We start from the raw sequence: 20,194 nt of genomic DNA, 5'->3' as shown, positions 1-20,194 counted from the left end.
TGATATTAGAATGTAATATAGCATTTTTTAAAAATTTTGTCCTTTATCACTGGATCTTCTTTGGGGGGGTGCTGATGGAGGGGCTTGTTCTAATTAATGGGAATGTGTTCCACAGAGTTTTTACTTGAATTTATATATTTATTTCCAGCTTTTCTATTTGTTTTGTTTCCTTTTTCAAATCCAAATTCCCTTCCTGAATTTCCCATGCTTTTTTTTTTGATGTTCTCATTCATTTTTCTTATCTGCTTCATTTGTTTGTACAATCTTTGAAGCTATTGATGGCGGGAAAACTGTGAATTAAGGTCAAAGTCTGCCATGTCGGGATAGCCTCTGGCCTAGGTGCAAGATAGAAGACTCCGTTCATGAGTGGGCCTTCTTCTTCTCTGACATAATCTGGGGAATTCAAAACTCAAATTCCCCTATCTGAGAAATGTCATGTAGCCTTAGTTTGATTACAGGATCAGTTTCCTTTCTCCTGATAAAACCTGCTTAGCCAGCATTTGAGAATGCTGAAATGCTTCCCCAGATTAATGGGACACTCCAAGTACCCTGTGCTCCCAACCAATGACCTTTGCCCATCCTGGATGTCCTGAGCCTCAGGTCCCCAAGACCTCAATCACCCTAAGTAAAGTTGATCTGCCTGCTGATTGCTGGTCCTGGTGTGGTTTATTCACTGTACATACTCACAGGGTCTCTGAAACCACTATTTGATGTCTCTCCTCCCACTGCCCTCCTGCATTGTATTGGCTAATGATCTATGAGAGGGGCCCACAATTATTGTTCCAAATGAAACATTGGAATTGTTCATCTGCCCACTTCAGTTGCTTTGAAATCAGTAGTTGAGAAGTTACGTACATTTGTGTGAGTTTCCCGACCTTCATTTTTGAGTTCCTCTGTTTCTTCTCTTGCCACTTAAGGGCCTGTTGTCTTTTTATCTCTCCATTTTTACTTGAAGTTCTTCCTTTTTTCTCTTTTCTTCCTTTTTTATTAATAAACAAAAATAATTAAAAACAAAAACCACAACAATCTTAAATGCAGAAGAGCAGTTAAATAAAACTGCTACTGAATTCAAGGATGTACCAAATGTATATGCTTCCTCACTGTGAGGCATATGACTGTGAATGTAGGCAGATAGGTAGGGAAGTGTGTGTGTGTGTGTGTGTGTGTGTGTGTGTGTGTGTGTGTGTGTATGTATAAAACCAAGAAAATCTGAGAGATGGAAACCACTATGGGGCGGGCAGAAAGCACGAACTTTTCATTATGCAATCCCAAAATGCTCTGCTCTTTTTCTTTTCTTTGCCTCAGTATCCTCTGTGGTTCCAGTTCCAGCTGAACTTGTCACAATTCCAAATCTCTCCCTCCATTTCTTCAGCTTCTCATCATCCTCAGACTTTCTAGAGATGGAAGAGTCATTCAAACCAAATCTCTGTGCTCTTTTCTTTAGTTTATCCAGGTTAACTGTAGGCTTGGTGTCAGATGATAAACTTTTGTAGGAACTGAAGAAATTCCAAACGTAGCTGCACGAGCAACCTTCTTACTCTCCAAGCTTACAGGCACATTGAAGCGTTCAGCCCTCTTCTGCATTCTCTCAGTTTGAGGTATTCAGATGAAATGTTTACCACCTTCTTCTCTGATGACATACCAACAACTTTTTCAGGAGGTTCTTCCTCTTTAACAGGCAGTTCTCCAGGCTTTGCTTTTTCTTCCTCAGTTTCATCTCTGAGTACACCTTCTTCATTTGCTTCTTCTCCAGCATGTCCTTCAAGATATGCCTATTGATAAGATCTTCTTTTATTCCCTTGGTCTCTAAACCACGAGCAAGACATTCTTGCTTTAGTTCAGCAAGCTTCAGCTTGTGGAGGTCCAGTCTCAGTCGCCATCTTGCTGACCTTGAGGTTCTTCTTAATGGACAGTTTACCCTTAGGATCTCAGCCCTTCACTATGGCTCAACCAGCTGCTCTTTGATAATCGGCTTCCTTCTTTCATCCCTGGGTAACCCTGCAGCTAGAGCGATAAGACGTGTTTCTCTTATGCACTTACCTTTCTGTTTCTCTAGTTTTCAGTTAGCCCATAACTCCGTTTGCAAATGACTATTGCCCTTCCCCTTTTCCACTTGCCTGTTTTTTCTCATGCTAATGATCCTTTCCTTCACCACAGCGCAGGGAGCAGTTTTTTATTCCTTTGAATGTCTCTACTTTGGTATTCATTTGGAGGCTGGGTTAAATCTAGGGCCCTGGGCACACTGAATCTGTCTTTTCTGGTATTTTGGCCAAGAAGGTGGGTCTTTGTTGCTTTTTTTATTTTTGTCCTGTTTTCTTCTGTTAGTACTTCCTGGTGTCTGAGGTCTATAGGACTCAGCTAAAATTTGTGTAACAAGAAGGAATCTCAGGAAACCTCCTCCTAAAGTGTCATTCATGAATTGTGACCCACATGCCATTTTCTGTAAAATTTGTAGTGATACCTGCAGTGTCACTTACTTTTGTGTGTGTTATGTGGCCCTTTTAACCTGTGGTTAAAAGTAAAAAATAATACAGGCGCATGGCAAGTTCCACAGCTCTCAGTGGCTTCTGTCAAATCTGGGAACCAAGGGTGAAGCCAGACATGACCTCAGCCTAGCCCACAGGCCCAAAGGCACTTCAACAGAAGCTGTTGAACTCAGATACAGAATAGTCCTGGAGCTAGGCAAGACCATTGTGGGGAGTTTGGGAAGGTTTTATACTGCAAGGTTTAGGAGGAAACTGTGGACCCACAGTGGAGACAAGACCTAACTACAGATGAACTCCATTGGTCTCAGGGTAAAGGACATGGGGAAAATCTACTGGTACTTAGCAGGAAGCATCATCCCAAGCATTCATAATGTTGGAAGTTTCTATACACACCAGGGAAGAAAAGGCATAAAGAGTCTCCCCTAGCAGTAATACTGGGAACTACGATAATGATTATCCTGGCAAGATAGCCCCACTGGTTTATTAGCGGCACAAATGTTATGACAGTAACGTAGCACTTTCTGATTGGATTTAAATCTTTCTCCACAAGGTGAAACTGATGTATGCTATGGTTAACTGAACCCGAAACTCAAAGCTGGCTAGGCCATAGGTCCTTAGAAGAACCCCGTATTAATATTCTGCTAAAGAAACTACCCCCTAGGACAAAAATATACATAGGATGTGATAGGGAGGCAAAGTTTAGAGCAGAGACTGAAGGAACAGTCATTCAGAGCCTGCCCCACATGTGGCTCAAGTATATACAGCCACCAAAACTAGTTAAGATGGATGAAGCTAAGAAGTGCATGCTGACAGGAACCAGATATAGATCTCTCCTGAGAGTCACAGCCGGGACATGTCGAATACAGAGGCAAATGCTAGCAGCAAACCACTGAAATTGAGAACAGGACCCCTGTTGGAGGAATTAGACAAAGGACTGAAAGAGCTGAAGGGGCTTGCAACCCCACAAGAACAACAATGCCAACCCACCAGAGCTTCCAGGGACTAAACCATTACCCACAGACTATACATGGGCTGACCTTGGGCTCTAACTGCATATGTAGCAGTGAATAGCCTTGTTGGGGTACCAGTGACAGGGAAAGCCCTTGGTCCTGCCAAGGTTGGACCCCCAGTATAGGGGATTGTTGGGGGAGCCGGTAATGGGGGGGGTGGATGGGGAGGGGAACACCCATATAAAGGGGAGAGGAAGCGGTGAGGGGACTGATGGACAGGAAACTGGGAAAGGGAATAACATTTAAAATGTAAATAAGAAATACCCAATTTAATAAAAATGGGGGGGGGAGGAGAAGCTATACCCTAAGCTGTCATCTTTATACCCATAAACTAGAATGGCTTCTTTTTACAGTAGATGCTGATTAATACTCACATTGACATTCGGATAGTCAAATAAGAAACTCTGGAGTTCTCAGCTTTAAATGTGATGCCTACATGACGCTCCATGTTACCGAAGCTTATCTATAATCATGGAAGAGAGGGAAATGATTTTAAGAGCCAGAGGGAATGGGTATCTACCATGAAGTAGCATTTGTTGGATAGAACAATACCAATGCACATGACAACTTATAGCAACCAGGATTACATGTACAATACCTGCACAAGGACAAACCAGCCAACATCTCAGCATGTTTGGATCATGAAATCTACCTTTAGCTGAAAAGCTATTGGCACCTGATACCTGCTCGGGAAAGGAAAGCCAACTTTTGTTATTGATTGGTTCCAGTAGACGCTACCCATGTTTTAGTAGATGGTCCATACACAATCAGGAAACTCTAAGTAAACTCATTGATTTAAAAATAATAAGGGAAGTAGAAGACATATGAGGGAATGGTGGGGGGATGATGGAGGAGAAATTACAATGAAGGAAATGGGGGTAGATTTATTGAAACACATTATGAGCTTATATGAATAATGAAATATTTAAATAAAGAATGGGAAATAGTACATTTGCTCCACCTTAAATAATGCATTCACTCGTTACCCTTAGTCTTTCTGTACAATATTTTAAAAATATTTCTGTCATGTCAGCTATTAAAAGAAGACAATAAAGAAGAAAGATAAATGCCTGTATTTAATCTTCCACGTTTAACTCTTAGTTCCATTAATACTTTTGCTAATATTAGATCACTCACACATTCCTGAAATAAACCATAACTGTCCATACTACATCACTCTGTTTTAATTTATGTGAATCTGTCAATATAACTTTCATTATTACTTCTTTCTCAGAGCATAATTATAAAGTTAGACGGGTATTTAACATTTTCACTGAGCTAGCTGCTTTCTGATTCTTTCCTTCTCAAAAGATTTGCCCCTTATTTTTTCCTAAGAAGAAAACTCATCAATTTCTATTTATTTTTAAATGCTGTTGACTGTGATTTTATCACCAACTACTACTTTGTGAGCAGAATTTTCTGTCTACCCATAGTTTTTAATAGCTGTGTGATAATAAACCTTCATGCCTTGATGACAGAAGTTCAAGCTTTCAAATACCTTTTCAGGTATCTGGAGCATTTAATGGGCTGTCCACCCTGTAGAAGCTCTATGCACACTTCGGGTAGGACTTTAGGAGGCAAGGCAGCACTCATGGAAAAAAATGGTTTGTTTTTTCCTCACTGAGTTGTACTAGGGATTGATCATTCCAGAACAGGCTACTCAATTGTAAATCACACTTGCCACTGCAAGGAAGATACATACAGAACAACAAATGGTCAAATTACAACACAAAAACATATCAGGCATGAAAAATCAAGGCATTATGAGTCCTCATGATAACTCCTAAACTATGAAACTCACACATGCTGTAATAGATAAAACAACAGAGGAATATTTCAAAGGATTTCAAAGAAGAAAATCAGTAACCCGAATACACACACACACACACACACACACACACACACACACACACACCCCAAAGTAAATGATGTTAACTTAGGATCAGGAGCAGAAAGTCAACAACATACAAAAGTCAGGAAAGTACATGAAAAGTTAAGTGATATCAATTAAATCATCACATGGAAGAGAAATTCAGGAAGGCAATCAGTATTTTAAAAACAAGAAGGGAGAAGGAGGAAGAGGAATGTTAGGAATAAAAAAGTTCAATGAACCAATTAAAAAAATGAGAAGTGTCACTAATAGGGTTGACCAAGTAGAAGAAAAAACACAATGATGAAGAACACTGTGCCAGCCAAGCATCAAGAGGGAAAGAAAAGTTCGTAACCATAACTATAATATCCAAGAACTCTTGGATATGATCAAGAAAGTGAAACCAAGAATCTAGGTTGAAAAAAGCAAAGAGAATCTATTTAATGACATAATAGTAGAAAAATTCCTAAATCTAGAGAAAAATTTAGTTTTGAAACATAAGAAGCTTGTGGAATCCAAATATACACAAAGAATCTACCAGTGATACATTATATTCCAGGTATAAAACAAAAACAAAAATGAACAGGCAAACAAAAAACCAGAAGCAATAACTATAAGTTGTAAGGAAAGATGACAAGGACAACATTTTCTTTTAATCCTTCTATTCCTGATGCTTGAGTTTAATCCCTAGAACCATATAATAGAAAGAGAGAACAGACTTTTTTGTAAGTTAACCTCTACCCTCCAAAAAATGTACCTACATATATGCAGACAAGTATATATAAAAAGAAAGTACATTAAAAGCTGTAAGAAAACTTTCAAGTTACATACAAAAGCAGAAAAACAGAATAACATATCCCTTGCTTCACCTTAAAAGCAAAGAAAATATAGGACTTTCAGGTCTTTCAAACCTAAAGAGTAAATAGCCCCCAACCAAGATGGCTTTATCCATGTTTAAAGTTGATTGGGAGAAAACGGTACTTTAAGGTAGCAAGATAAGCATAAACTAAGGCAGCTAATGGCCATCAAGCCAGCGCTGCTCAAATTTACAGAAATACCACATATAAAGAAGGAAAAAAACAATCTTAACCATGACAGAGCAAAACTAAATGAATTTCAGGAGAGGACTATGGGAACAAAGGAAACTAGGAAGGCATCTCCTGAAATCCACACAGCGAAGTCCAAGCACTAACAGGTGAAAAACAAGAAAACAATCACTCTACCTGAAAAGCAATCCAAAATAACAAAAATGAAAAAAAAACTTAATGTAAATGTAAATCTTAAATGTACATGGCCTCAATTCACCAATAGAGATGAAGACTGAGAGGAAATTTGTTTTTTAATCTATTTGCTATTGTCGCTGAGAAACACACCCCACTGTTAAAAGCAACTACCGAGCCAACAGAAGCTAAATGCAGGCCGATATAATTATCTTATTATACAAGAAAGTTGATGATTTCAATTAAAAAATAAAAGGGATACATAAGGATACCATATATGAATCAAGCAAAAGTAAATATGCGTGTTCTGCACGTTGGGTTCCAAATTTCATAAACCAAAAGCAAACTAACACTAAAGGACAAACAGGTCCAAATGCTATAACAATAGGTCATTTCATAACCTGTTCCTATCTCTATGTAGGTCAACCAGACTGAAAACCAAAGAATTTTCAGAGCTAAACTACAATGTAGATTGATGTTCTTAACAGATTCATAATGAACATTCCATCCATGAAATGTAACATCTGTTTTCTTTTTTGAAAAGATTTATTTATTATATATGAGTTCACTATAGCTGTCTTCAGACACACCAGAAGAGGGCATCAGATCTCATTACACATGGTTGTGATCCACCATGTGGTTGCTGGGATTTGAACTCAGGACCTCTGGAAGAGCAATTAGTGCTCTTAACCACTGAGCCATCCCTCCAAGCCATAACATCTGTTTTTGTATTAGCTTAGAGAATCTTACATAAAAATAGGTCATAATCTAGGCCATAAATAAATACTTAGCAAATGCAAAAGGGTCAAGATAATTTATTGTATCTTAACAGTTCATACAATAAGAAAACAACAAATCAATAGCAAGAAAAACTACAAAAGCTGAACAATACGCTCTGGATGAACCAGTAGGTGTTGTATTAGTTACTTTTCTATTGCTGTGAAGAGACGTGTATCTCATAAAGGAAAGAATTTAATTGAGGACTTCCTTACAGTTTTAGAAAGTGAGTCAATGACCATCACAGCCAAGATAATGATGACAGATAGGGAGGCATGATGCTATAGCAGAGTAGTAACTGAAAGCTTATATTTGATCCACTAGTCTAAATCAGAAAAAGAGAGAGAATAGGAGAGACAGAGATAGAGAGACAGAGAGACAGAGAGAAAGCTTTTGAAATCTCTAAGACCAGTCCCCAATGACATATCTCCTCCAACAAGACCACACCTTCTAATTCTTCCTAAACAGTTCTAACAACTAGAGACCACGCATTCTCATATATGATCCTATGGGGATCATTCTTATTTGAACCACCACTTGGTTGGGGGGTAAATTGTTAGAATCAAATGAAAAGTAAAAGTGTAAAATTTCAAAACCTTTAGGACCCACTTTAAAGGCAGTTAAATTTATAGTGTAGATGTTTATGGTTTTAAAAAATCTGAATGATCTCCACCCAATAACTAACGAAAAACCTCATGGTTCTGGGGGGGGGGGGATAAATCAAACATTATAGAAATGACAAAGATTGTGTCAAAGACTAATGAAATAAAGAGAAAAGGTTAATGCAGAGAATCAAGTGAAGCAAAGTATTGATTGAAAAACATGTAGGCAAACTAAGTAAACTAAAGAAAGACTCAGATTAACCAAATAAGGAATGGAAAAGGCGAAAGTTATTATAGATTCCAACAAAATCCATAAAAACGTTAGGGATATTTTGAAGTCATGTATACCAAAACAACTGGAAAATATAAGTGATCTGGGTAAATTCTGCACACATATGACCTACCAAAAATAAAACAAGAATATCTAAACAAACATATCTCTGATAGCCAGGATTGAACAAGATTGAAACTGCAATCTTAAAGGCTTCTCAACAAAGAAGCCCAGGACCATATGCATCAAATGCCAGATTCTATAAACTGGTAAAAAGAAAAAAGGAACAAAGAAAAAATCCTAGTGCCATTGTTTCTTACACTATTCCATGAAACGGAAAGGAAATCATCACTACTCCACTCATCCGATAAATCCAGCATTGCCCTGAGAAGCACAGAGAAACTACAAAGAAACCATGAACCAACTTCACTGATGGACACAGATGTAAACAGTTTCTGACAAAGAGAATCTGACAACAAAAGAAGACCGTATTCCATGACCAAATTGGTTTCTTGCCAAAAGTGCAAGGTTTGGTGCCACTCATGGAAATCAACAAGTGTAATTCAGCACAAACATATACTTAAGGGTGTAACTTACAATGACCTCCTCAATGGATGCAGAAAGGCTATTGAAAAAGTTCAACAGCCCCGCATGATCCCTAAATAAACTAGGGACAAGGAAACAAAACTGAACAGAACATAGCAAATCTGTGGTTGTCATTATACTAAAGTGAAAAACCTGGCACGATCCCTCTAAGATATAGGAAATGAAGTGAAATTGCACATGACACAGTCCTGTATTTAAAAAAATCTAAAGACTTTTTCTGCATAATCGTGGACCGAGTAAGCGCTTTCTACAAAGTGGTGGAATACAAAGTCAACACGGAAAAGTATGTAAGAATGTGAGTATTTTTGCACACTTGTCAGAAGTAGTGATTCAGGGAACTGAGAGACACCACGACTTAGCTTCAGAGAAATGGTCCTGGGAAATGTTTAATCATTAATAAGGTAACAATTTCACTTAAAACAAAATTTTAATACTTAATTAAAATGTTCCTGATATCTATGAGTTCACAAATAAAATGAAGCTTTTTGAAAATACAAATATATAATATAAAATATTTTATAGGTAAGAAGTAGTTAATACTTTCTGGTGTAGTGTTATTTAGTAACAAAACACAGAACCATAGTCACTGGGATTGTAGTGACTGAGACTAGGAATGAAACTGCGAAATCCTTACATGGGGAGGGGGCATACATTCAAAGACGATGTATTTGGCAGTTTCGATAATTTATTTATTTAATGACCAGTAACTTTTTTTGGTGTATGGGGTCCCTTTTCTAGGGACAAGAACATGTGTGACTTCTAAGTCAGCAGAGATGATGATGAAAGAGTGGTCACATCCCCATTGCCGAAAACATGAACCACAGGAAGAACAGCCATGAAGCAAGAAGCATGTCGTCATCAAGCTAGATCACCGAGGTACAGCCAGAAGATCATTGGAGCCAAGAGAAGTAAATTGTAAGAATTGTTCTTCTGAGGCAAAAAAGCATATATCCTGACAGAAACATCCATTTAAATACCAATGCTTATCAAGGTATGTGACACGCAGTGAAAATGTTATGCTGTCTTCTCCCTACCACGTGTTGCCTGAGTGAGCTTGTGGACTATATTTAACATACCTGAGTTCACAGGGCCTTACTTATAGGACAGGAACGACATTCTTGTATCTTAGAACGTGATGTGAGTATGACCACTTATTCAGAAGCCAAATCTCATGAAGGATATCTGCTAGATGCAATTTCTTTTCATATCACAAAAACAAGCAAAACAGCAAAAAATAAAAGTTTAAAAACAGATTTTCTGTTGAGGTGGTGTTCTGCCTGTCTCCCATAGACAGTCTGGGTGTGGCTTGAATTTATTTGTTCTTGATTCTGTGAGTATTTAGTCTGAGATAGCATCCCGATAGAATGGCATAAAATACACAGACCCTTATGCCAACCTTTGGTCCTTGGGTCTATTTGAGAATCACATCCTGGATATATGGATATAGATTCATAATTGAGTAATTATGTTGGCTGTAAAACTGCCATGGTTTTGTTTCATTTTCTCTCTGTACTGACTTTGGAGTGATTTTCTAGGTTTAATCTCCAGGACAACAACACTGTCTTCATATATTTAGATTCTGAATTTTAATGTAACCACAGAATTTTTCAGTTTAGCAGACTATGTATTTTCTATTCTGAAACCTCACTTGGTCATTTGCTGTCATTCATATTGGCTTTTCTTCCTCTAAATATTATGAACATTGTCAAGTATTCAGAATATTTTTATTTGATTTTTCAGTTTAGTATGATATACGTGTGTGTGTGTGTGTGTGTGTGTGTGTGTGTGTGTGTGTGTATAGTTGCCCGTGTGCACATGGATGTAGGAGCAGGAAATCAATGTTGATTGTCTTTCATTATTTCACTCCAGCTTACTTTTAAGGTCTCTCAGTGAACCTGGAGATGATTGTCTACTACAGATCCTGGTCAGTGAGTATACGGGATCTGCCTTTCACCATCTTTAAATGACATCATCACATGTGTGTACCATAGTGCCCCAAGAAAATCAGGCTTTCATGCTTATACAAGAAACGATTTGCCTAGTGAGCCATCTCACCAGCCCCTGAAAACATTTTTATAGTGAATGACCTAATATACCCAAGACTTAGACTTTGTGATTGCAGTTACCATCTTATAAAGTGGTTACTACTTTATCAAACATCTGTCTATTCCTGAACCTGCCTGTCTCCATGGGCAGCCTGAATGTAGCCTGGCTTTATTTGTTCTTGATTCTGTGAGTATTTAGTCTGAGATACCATGCCCATAATATGGTGAAAAAAATATCATTTATGTCAACATTTGATACAAAGTAAGTTATATTTTGCTTCCAGCTAAGATGATGTAACAGAAATCTGAATTACTTTGTTGGAAATAAGGAAAGGCTATTATGCTACATGATCTATGAAACAATAGTTTCCACCAATACCTAGAACTATATTTATTTTTATTTTTTAAAGATTTATTTATTAGATATAAGTTCACTGTAGCTGTCTTCGGACACACCAGAAGAGGGCATTAGATCTCATTACAGATGGTTGTGAGCCACCATATGGTTGCTGGGATTTGAACTCAGGACCTCTGGAAGAACAGTCAGTGATCTTAACCACTGAGCCATCTTTCCAGCCCAGAACTATTTTTAATAAGTCTGATTCTGACTGGAGAACAATGATAGTTTTGCCAAGATTAGGGTGTAGCTCAGAGGTAAAGCATTTGACTAACAAAACTGAGGTCCCAATTTCCATCATCAGTGCAGAGTATATATGCATGTCTGTTCAAATTGACAAAGATCTCCAACATTAGGCTATTTAATTCTTGTGCTTAATTAAGATTCAATAATTACATACACGAGCTATGTGCTTTTCTGTGACATTACCAACACTAGGAAGGACTCTCATGTACTGCTGAACTGGTGTGCATTCCACATTGTTCATGGAACTAAAGATATGCTTCTTCCCTACTTGAGTCCTACGTGTGAGAACTTAGCAATTATCAGCGTTTCCCAGAAAGGTTGGCCCAGACTCTCTAGGCAATGGTGCAAGTCTTCTACAGTCAACTGTCTCTCAGAGAACTGGGGCAACATTTAGACCCATAGGATTAATCTCTTCCTATTCTCTTTCTTCCTTACTCCTCCTCTTGCTTCTTCCTTCAGTAAATTGAATAAAGAGTTTTTGGCAAAGGACCAGGTTTTTATATGTCACTAATAAGTTCATTGCTAATGCCTCTATAGATTATTTTGGTGCAGAAAGATTGTGTGATTAGAGCATTTACTTAGAAACTGATTTTGCTAAAAAAACAAACAGGAACAGTGAAAGCACTTGTGTGTGTGTGTGTGTGTGTGTGTGTGTGTGTGTGTGTGTGTGTGTACTTAATTGATTCTTGTGTTTAATTCATATATACACATATAAACATATATAATTCATGTATGTGAACATATGTGAAATTCACATATGTATAAATACATGCAAACAGTTGGGATCACTGTAGTGGCTTTTATCTGCTTCAGAAAGAAGCTTCTTTGTGGAAGAGTAAGAGATATATTTAACTGTGGGTATAGGAAAAATATTCTAAATACAGTTGGAAATTACATTAGTTTAGCACAACAGGAAGTTCTCCTTTAGAGTTATGACCTCTCTAGCCATGAAGCGTTAGCAAAGTTTACTCTACCAGCAATGTGTTGCCTCTTATTGAGCTGGCCTTCAACTCAGTTGGACAGCTGTTGGTTAGCCCCAAGATAAAAGTGCCACTAGTGCATCCTTGAGGATAGCTTGCCATGTTAGCCATCATTGTGGCTTACAGACTTTACAGTTACTGATTACATTTCCCCTTTGGCAGTTTACACAGCGCCTTATGATACTATGAGAGCTAGTAATCAAAGAACAGGCTTCCGGTTGATGTTGACTTTATTCCTCTAAGTTTTGTGTTTGAAATATGTGGTGTCTTCAGCAATGGGTTATTACTTTCAAGTTCTGGAAGGGAATCAAGAGCAATGGCAATAACCTATATTGATTTAGGGTTCTCTGGAACACCCCTGACTAACGACTTGAATAGAGAAGTACCTTCTTTGCTTGGTTCTGGAGGTTTTTGGTAGACAGTCTATGGTATTGTAAGAAGAGGCATTATCACTTCATATCATGTGAATTTCACTTAAAATATATTATTATTTGTATGTAGATATAATGTATTTTAAGAAAAATTATAAAATAATATGTTTCACTATGGCTTTTTCAAATATCCTTAGTGTTATTTATTGCTTTTTCCCTCCTTCTTCTGTGTTACCATCCTCCCTCCTCAGGTAAGCCCCATGTGGTTTCTCCTCTTTGTCTTTTTATAGCAACTGTGTTCTATGTTCCCCTCTATAGCTCCATTTCTCTCATAGACTCTTTCTATTTTCATGTCTTCTGTAGTTACTTCAAGTTTCGTACTCAAGTCTAAGGATTTGGAGCTAGGATACACAAGTAAGGAAGAACATGGAGCATTGCATTTCTGGTTCAAGTTACCTCAGTTTTAACGCTTTCCAGTTTCATTCAGTACCTGAACATTTCACTTTCATTTACAGTTGAGAATTCCATTGTGCAGATGTCTCACATTTTCGTAATCCATTCATCAATTAATTGACACCTAGGCTGCTTCCTAGGTATTATGAATAGAGCAAAAACGAACCTAACATACAGTAGGATACTGAGTCTTTTGAGTATATGCTAAGTAACGGTAGAGCTTAGCCATGTGGTAGATCTTTTAGCCTTTTGAGAACTCTCCACACAAATTTCAATAGTGTGTGCACCAGTATGCAATATCAGCAACAGTGAATAAGGTCCCCATTCCCTGCATCCCCTTCAGCATTTGTTGTCAGGTGACTTTTTTTAAGACTTATTTATTTTATTTATATGAGTACACTCTAGCTGTTTTCAGACACAGCAGAAGAGGGCATTGGATCCCATTACAGATGGTTGCGAGCCACCATGTGGTTGATGGGAATTGAACTCAGGACCTCTGGAAGAGCAATCAGTCTCTTAACCACTGAGCCCTCTCTCCAGCCTGTCAGATGACTTCTTAATCTTAGTCATTTTGGCTAAGGTAAGCAAACTCTCAAGGTAGACTTAATTTCCCATACTGTAATTGCTAAGGATGATAAGTACTTTGAGATTTTGTTCACCAATTTTATTTCTTCTTGTGAGAAGCCTAAGTTCAGATCCTTAGGCAATTTTTGATTGTGTAGTTATTATTATTGTTGTTATTGTTATTATTATTATTATGTTTTAGTTCTTTGTTATTATGAAAATTAATCCTCTCTTAAATGTATACCTGACAATGCTTCTCTCCCACTTTGCAGGGTTCCTCTTTTTCCTATTATTTCCTTGGCTGCTCAGAGCATTTTAATCTTAATCTCTTTTGTCAGTTGTTGACCTTAATTCCTGAATGAATGAAATCCTATTCAGAAAGTTCTTTCCTACACATATATCTTGTAGATATAGGTGTGTTTTCTTACAGATTTGTCTGGTTTATTTTTTTAGAAGCTTTAGAATTTCAGTTTTACATTGTGGTATTTCATTTACTTGGAGCTTTTTTTGTGCAGGATAATGTGCATGGATCTAATTTCAGTCTTCTAGATGTGAACATTCAATCTTCTCACACCATCTGTCTTCATTTTGTATGTGCCTATCTGTTTAATGGTGTGCCAATCACCTATTTAACTGCATTTGTGAAGCTAGTTCTACATGTGAACATCCAGGTTTCCTAGCACTCCTTGATTAGGACTACAACACGTAAAGAGTTTAGCAACATCATCACCCCACCCCTACAATGTATGTCTTAACCATCTTACCCTTCATTTACACAAGGAAGGAAATTATTAAGCTGGGGAAATGTTGAGTCAGTGAACCACTTGTCTTGAAAGCGTGAGGAATTAAGTTTGACCTCCACAAACCAAGTTAAACAAAGCAAAGCACAAACTCAAGAATGGAAGTGATTAATCTTAATCCCACACCTGGGTAGTAGAGACAGATAGAGCCCCAAAGTGTCTTGGCTAGCAGCTCCAGGCAAATGAATGACCTGTCTCAAAAAAAAGTGTATGGCATTCCTGAAAGGCACACTTAAAATAGTGTGTCCTACACACACACACACACACACACACACACACACACACACACACACACCACACAAACATAATGTATAAAAATTAAAGGAATAATTAAAACATATATTTTTTTACCTAATTTTAGACTTTGCTACTCATTTAAGGAATATCTTTCTAAAACACTGGAAATCTTAATGCTTTACCAAAAGGTACAAAGAGGAGAAACTGAACTGCCATAATTCCAGCTTTTACAATGCCTTATTCTAGTCTCCTAAAATGTTCCTGGATGTCTGTAGCCTACATCTTAAATCTGCTGCCACCGTGGAATCTAGGGACAGCAGGGTCTTCAGGGCAGCTTACCTCTAGCAACAACAATCATCTCAAGGGACTTGAATTATTTCCTCAGGTGATAAGCCTTTCTCAGACACTTTCCAGAACACAGTAAGGAACCAGAACTGCCCAAGACTGCTTCGGAATACAGTTCTCAGCTGGCCCCAACTCCTCCTTTGTTTATAGTAGATGTTCAAGCCAGAACCTGAAGAGGGGACGAAGTGTTGACTTTCCATCTACTCAACAGAATTCTTAGATTAGAGCCCTTTTCCTGCTTTTCACTCTGATCTTCATTCGCTCTCTTTGGAGTAAGTGGTCAGATCTGACACATTGGAATGCCAGAGTCTGGCCTGTGACTTTGGTTCCAGTTAAATAATCATTAACAATTGCTGTTCTTTTCCAAAGTGTTTTGTTGTTGTTGCTGTTGTTGTTGTTGTTGTTGTTTGTCTGTTTGTTTTGGCTGTTGTTGTTTTGTTTTAATCTTTATTGTGAGGGACACATACTGGAGCTCTTCCTCAGCTCCAGTCAAAAAAATTTCTTTGGGGGGATAATCATTGCACAAAGAAAACTCCAGGCTCCAGGCCTATGTCATCATAGGCCATTTCCCCTTTCCTACTGAAACCACCAGGGACTCTTCAGACCTTCCATTTGAGGACCCTTTGACACTTCCAAGGGGAAATCCAGAAACACTGGGCCCATCTTCCAAGACTGAATGCCTCAGGATTCTCTCCCCCTCAAGGAAGTCCTCAGGCAGTTCTTTCAAATATGAGAGAACTGTTCCAAGAGTTTCTAGCCCCAAATGCCTGGCAAAAAGAAGAAATCTGTGAAGGGAAACAAGCCATTTGCTCTAGGACTCTGTTGGCATCTCCTGCAGCTGAGAGTCAAGATTCTCATCAACACTAAGACAATCAAGATTGTCTGCAGAGACAGTACTCCCTTCTCCATGCGACATCGCCATGACCTCTTCTTGCTTAGGCCCAGAAAGGTAGTTGACCCATTACACACACACACACACACACACACACACACACACACACACACACACACACACACACACACACAGAGCAACTGACATCTGCATTTATGAAAGAAAATTCATGGTATAAGAAAAGTAAATAAACCCACTCATGTTTTTAATTCAGTTTTAAGCTATGTAATGATTGAACTATTAAATCTTCTGAGCGTCATTACGTCAAAGGCTAGAAATCACAAAGTGACAATTAAAACAGTTGGCTGTCTCATTCCACTTCTTCACATACTTAGATCTAAAGAGTACAGTATTATCCTCCATCGTTGGGTAGTAACACAATTCTTCTGCATCCTGATCTGGCCTCAAATTGTCTTCTGCAGCAGAGTCGAGTTATTGGTTTTTACCCGCTGGTCATCCTCGAGCTTCATATTTCTGAGATACAAGTGGAGAGGTAGGCTGTGGTATCCCTGTTGCCCCTGAAAGCTCGGGGGGCCCTGTAGCATCAGCCCCACCAAGCAAACCTCCACATTCTCTGAAGCTCATCATCTCAGACTTCTAGAAGTAGTTTTCTCTGTGTTAACAGGGGTGTGCTAGCCCCCACAAAGCTGCTGATATAGAATGTTCAGCTCTTTGTTGGTGGATAGAGCAGCAATTCCTTTCAAGTTCTTTTATACTTCATCGCCAAAAATCAGAATCAGTATAATACTTAATTAAAATCAATCTTTAGAATGGCTATACACTCCTAAAATAACTTGCATACATTTTGTATCTTAATGTAAACTCAGGTTGAGTTCATAATTAAAATTTTAATATAAGGGCAGGGAAAACAGCTCAGTCAGTAAAGTGCTTGCTATTGAAGTTCAAAGGCTTGAGTTTCATTCCCCCCACCTATGTTTAAAAAGCAAGTTAAGCATAGTGCTGTGCAGGTATAAACCTAGTTCTGGGAAGTTGAGAGAGGTGGATCCCTAGAGCTTGCCTAAGGCAGCCAACCTAGCCTACCTGGTAACTTCCAGACCAGGAAAGAGTCCCTTTCTCAATAAGAATAAAAACAAGCAAACAAACTATAGATAGATTTTTTTATCTATTTATCTAAATAGATAGATAAGTAAGTAAATAAGAAAGAAAGAAAGAAAGAAAGGAAGGAAGGAAGGAAGGAAGGAAGGAAGGAAGACAGATAGTACCTGAAGAATGATATCCGTGACCTGGCCTTTACAAGCACATGCACATGTATGCTTGGTTCCTAATTCACCCCTAATATGTGTAGCCAATGAACACACTCAAACGCAAAATAAAACCTTTAAAGTGTGTGTGTGTGTGTGTGTGTGTGTGTGTGTGTGTGTGTGTGTGTGTGTGTGTAGGCCAAAAAGTAACATAGGTTATCTTCCTAAGTCATTCTCCATTTTACTAAGTGAAGACGGGTCCCTTGAAGAGCCCAGCCCTCACAATCCAGCTAGTTTAGCAAGCCGACAATGGAGAATCCGCTGTCTCTGCCTCTCAGCCACTTGAATCATGAAGAATATACCTTCCTGGTTTTACATAAGTACCAGAGATACAAACTCTGGTCCTTACAGTCCAATAGGCAAGGGTGTTATTCTCTGGGCCATCTCTTCAGCCTCACATGTTTTGTAATAGGAAATATTGACTCACTGAGAGCTACCATTTATGTATTGGTATATAATAACAAAAATGAACCTTCAAAAATAGTCTATGCTAACCTGATCATTTAGTATTATTGCAGCATTCTTAGTTTTGTAGTCCAGTGAGCTAAGCATGACCAGACTTCAAAGAACATATTATTTGTTATAATTGAAAAGCAGCAAATATAGTGCAAAATATTATATAACAAAACTAAATATTAACCATCCCCATATTGCTCCTGTTCATATATTCTTGCTCTTATTTACTCCTTTTCAAATTATGGGAATAATAAATTCACTGTACCAAGATAAGTGTATAATTGATCCTCATTTTTAACATAAAGCAGTACTTTTATTACAGCAAGTACTATTATTTGCAAGGTACACCTTCATGTAAACTATTTGCTTTTTCTTTGACATTTATTTTCAGACAGGGTTTTAGGTAGTCCAGACTGTCTTCACACTTCTTATACAGTGGAAGATGAACTTCCATTCCAGATCTTTCTACATAGCCTGGTAAAACTACTCTTAATAAAATGGGATATTATGGGAGAATTGGTAATATAGGATTTCATAGCTTGTCTCTTAGCAAACTAAACAATATCAATTACCAAAAATTAACACACCTCAAAATCATTATTGATTTTTGAAGAGCAGTCTATATATAATAATCTACTTCAGTAACCTCTCATAATTGGTTATATAACTAATTTTTTTCCTACAACAACCACATAGAGATGTTTGTATGTTAAGACAAAGCTCCCTCTGTGGCCCTGGCTGGCCTCGAACTTGCAGCCCTGCTGTGTGGTGGTTTAAGGCATTGGTACCACCATGATTCATTGGTTGTAAAGCACTCCTTTTCTCTTGTGTACTTGTTTATTTAGAATGAAGTTCTGAAACTGCATTGGGAGTTCAAGTACAAATGGCATGACTCTTTTTGAAGGTTCCATAAGAGAGCCTCAGGAAGAGGTTGACAGCATCTTTTACACACAAACAGCAAGTTTGTGGGTTTGCTCATATGGCGTGAAGAAAGCAACCATTTTTAATGAGTCCACATTGCAACAGGATTCCATCATAATTTTATTTGTTTTATTTTATTTTTACTTTCTTGAAGCAGAGTCCCACTGTGAATCCAAAGCTGACTTTAAATATATAACCTTTTGCCTCTCTTGCCTAAGTTCTGAAATTGCGAGTAGGCATGTACCGCCACATTCTAACAATCAACATTTTAACTTGCTTTGCATTATTATATTTTAATATTCATTTATTTAGTACCACATATTTATTTTATAACATTCATATGCTCCTCATATTTGACTTTCATTTCATTTGTCATTGGCTATTCATTTGCTCAGGTTTCTGTGATACATTCATATTTCCTTTTAGTAATTTATAAGGACATTTTACAGACAAGTAAATATCTGTCCGAGTCATTTAATTTCTGGGATTAAGCGTTAGCATTTATCAAGTGGGTTTTGCATGTCCAGTCCTTCATCTTTCTCCACACAGCATCTTACCCCACCGCGTGATGGGCTAGCAATGACTTTATTGACACACATTGAAGACACTGGAGTGTTAGGAGGTGAGCAGCGCTGGAGTGAGAACTGAGTGACAAGATTGGCTCTAGTCCTCTCAGAATCTCAGGTTTTTCTCTGGAACACAGACACTTAAATATTTATATCCATGTCCTGTTATGCTGCTTGTCTGAGGAAGTTAATCAAGACCATTCAGGCTTTCATACTATGAATTCTGATTAACCAGAACTGTACACATATCATTCTTTATGTGATCATTATGTGAGTTCTTAGCTTGTTTATTATTTTAATGATTTCATAAAATTTGAAAAGTTGTATTCCTTATTTCTATGGTCAACAACTGTGAAAAATAAACAAACAGACACCTTAGAAATGAACACTATTGAACATTCTCTTCTATGTTCTGGTTCTTGATTTATTTCCCTGGTGATGTCAATAAGATGCTATACTGTAAATGATTACAATGAACAGCAGTGGAAGGTGAGTTTTAGAGTTAACAAAATTGTCAGTAGACATTCTCTCAGAATAGGTAAGAATAAGTTTAAATACCACCTGTGAGTGTCATCATTAAGCAGAATTGCATAGACAGTGTAAACGGGAGGTTTATACTCCGTAAGTCACAGCCACCTATATTGTGAAGAAGGAAACATGTACACAACTTTCAAATGCAGAAAACAAGTAGCAACGGCTGGTGCTCGCACAACACTATTCACAAAGATGGCAAATTAATTCCTCTTCACTAAGACATATGAAAACTAAAACAGCCAAATAGCTACTAAGAAAGAAGAAAGGACCTACAAAATTGCTA

General features: G+C 37.8%; 1 pseudogene across 1 annotated transcript; it reads right to left on the bottom strand.

Annotated features, from left to right (window-relative positions):
* Nucleotides 1-999: 999 nt before the first annotated feature.
* Sarnp-ps1 (SAP domain containing ribonucleoprotein, pseudogene 1) lies at nt 1,000-1,880 on the bottom strand (annotated as a pseudogene). The gene has a single exon (XR_015654991.1). The product of XR_015654991.1 is annotated as an SAP domain containing ribonucleoprotein, pseudogene 1 (transcript).
* Between the last annotated feature and the right edge of the window lie 18,314 nt (nt 1,881-20,194).

This window comes from Rattus norvegicus, chromosome 1 (assembly GCF_021556685.1).
Source record: "Rattus norvegicus strain SHRSP/BbbUtx chromosome 1, alternate assembly SHRSP_T2T, whole genome shotgun sequence".
NCBI classification, from domain to species: domain Eukaryota; kingdom Metazoa; phylum Chordata; class Mammalia; order Rodentia; family Muridae; genus Rattus; species Rattus norvegicus.
This window is presented reverse-complemented; position numbering and strand designations above follow the sequence as displayed.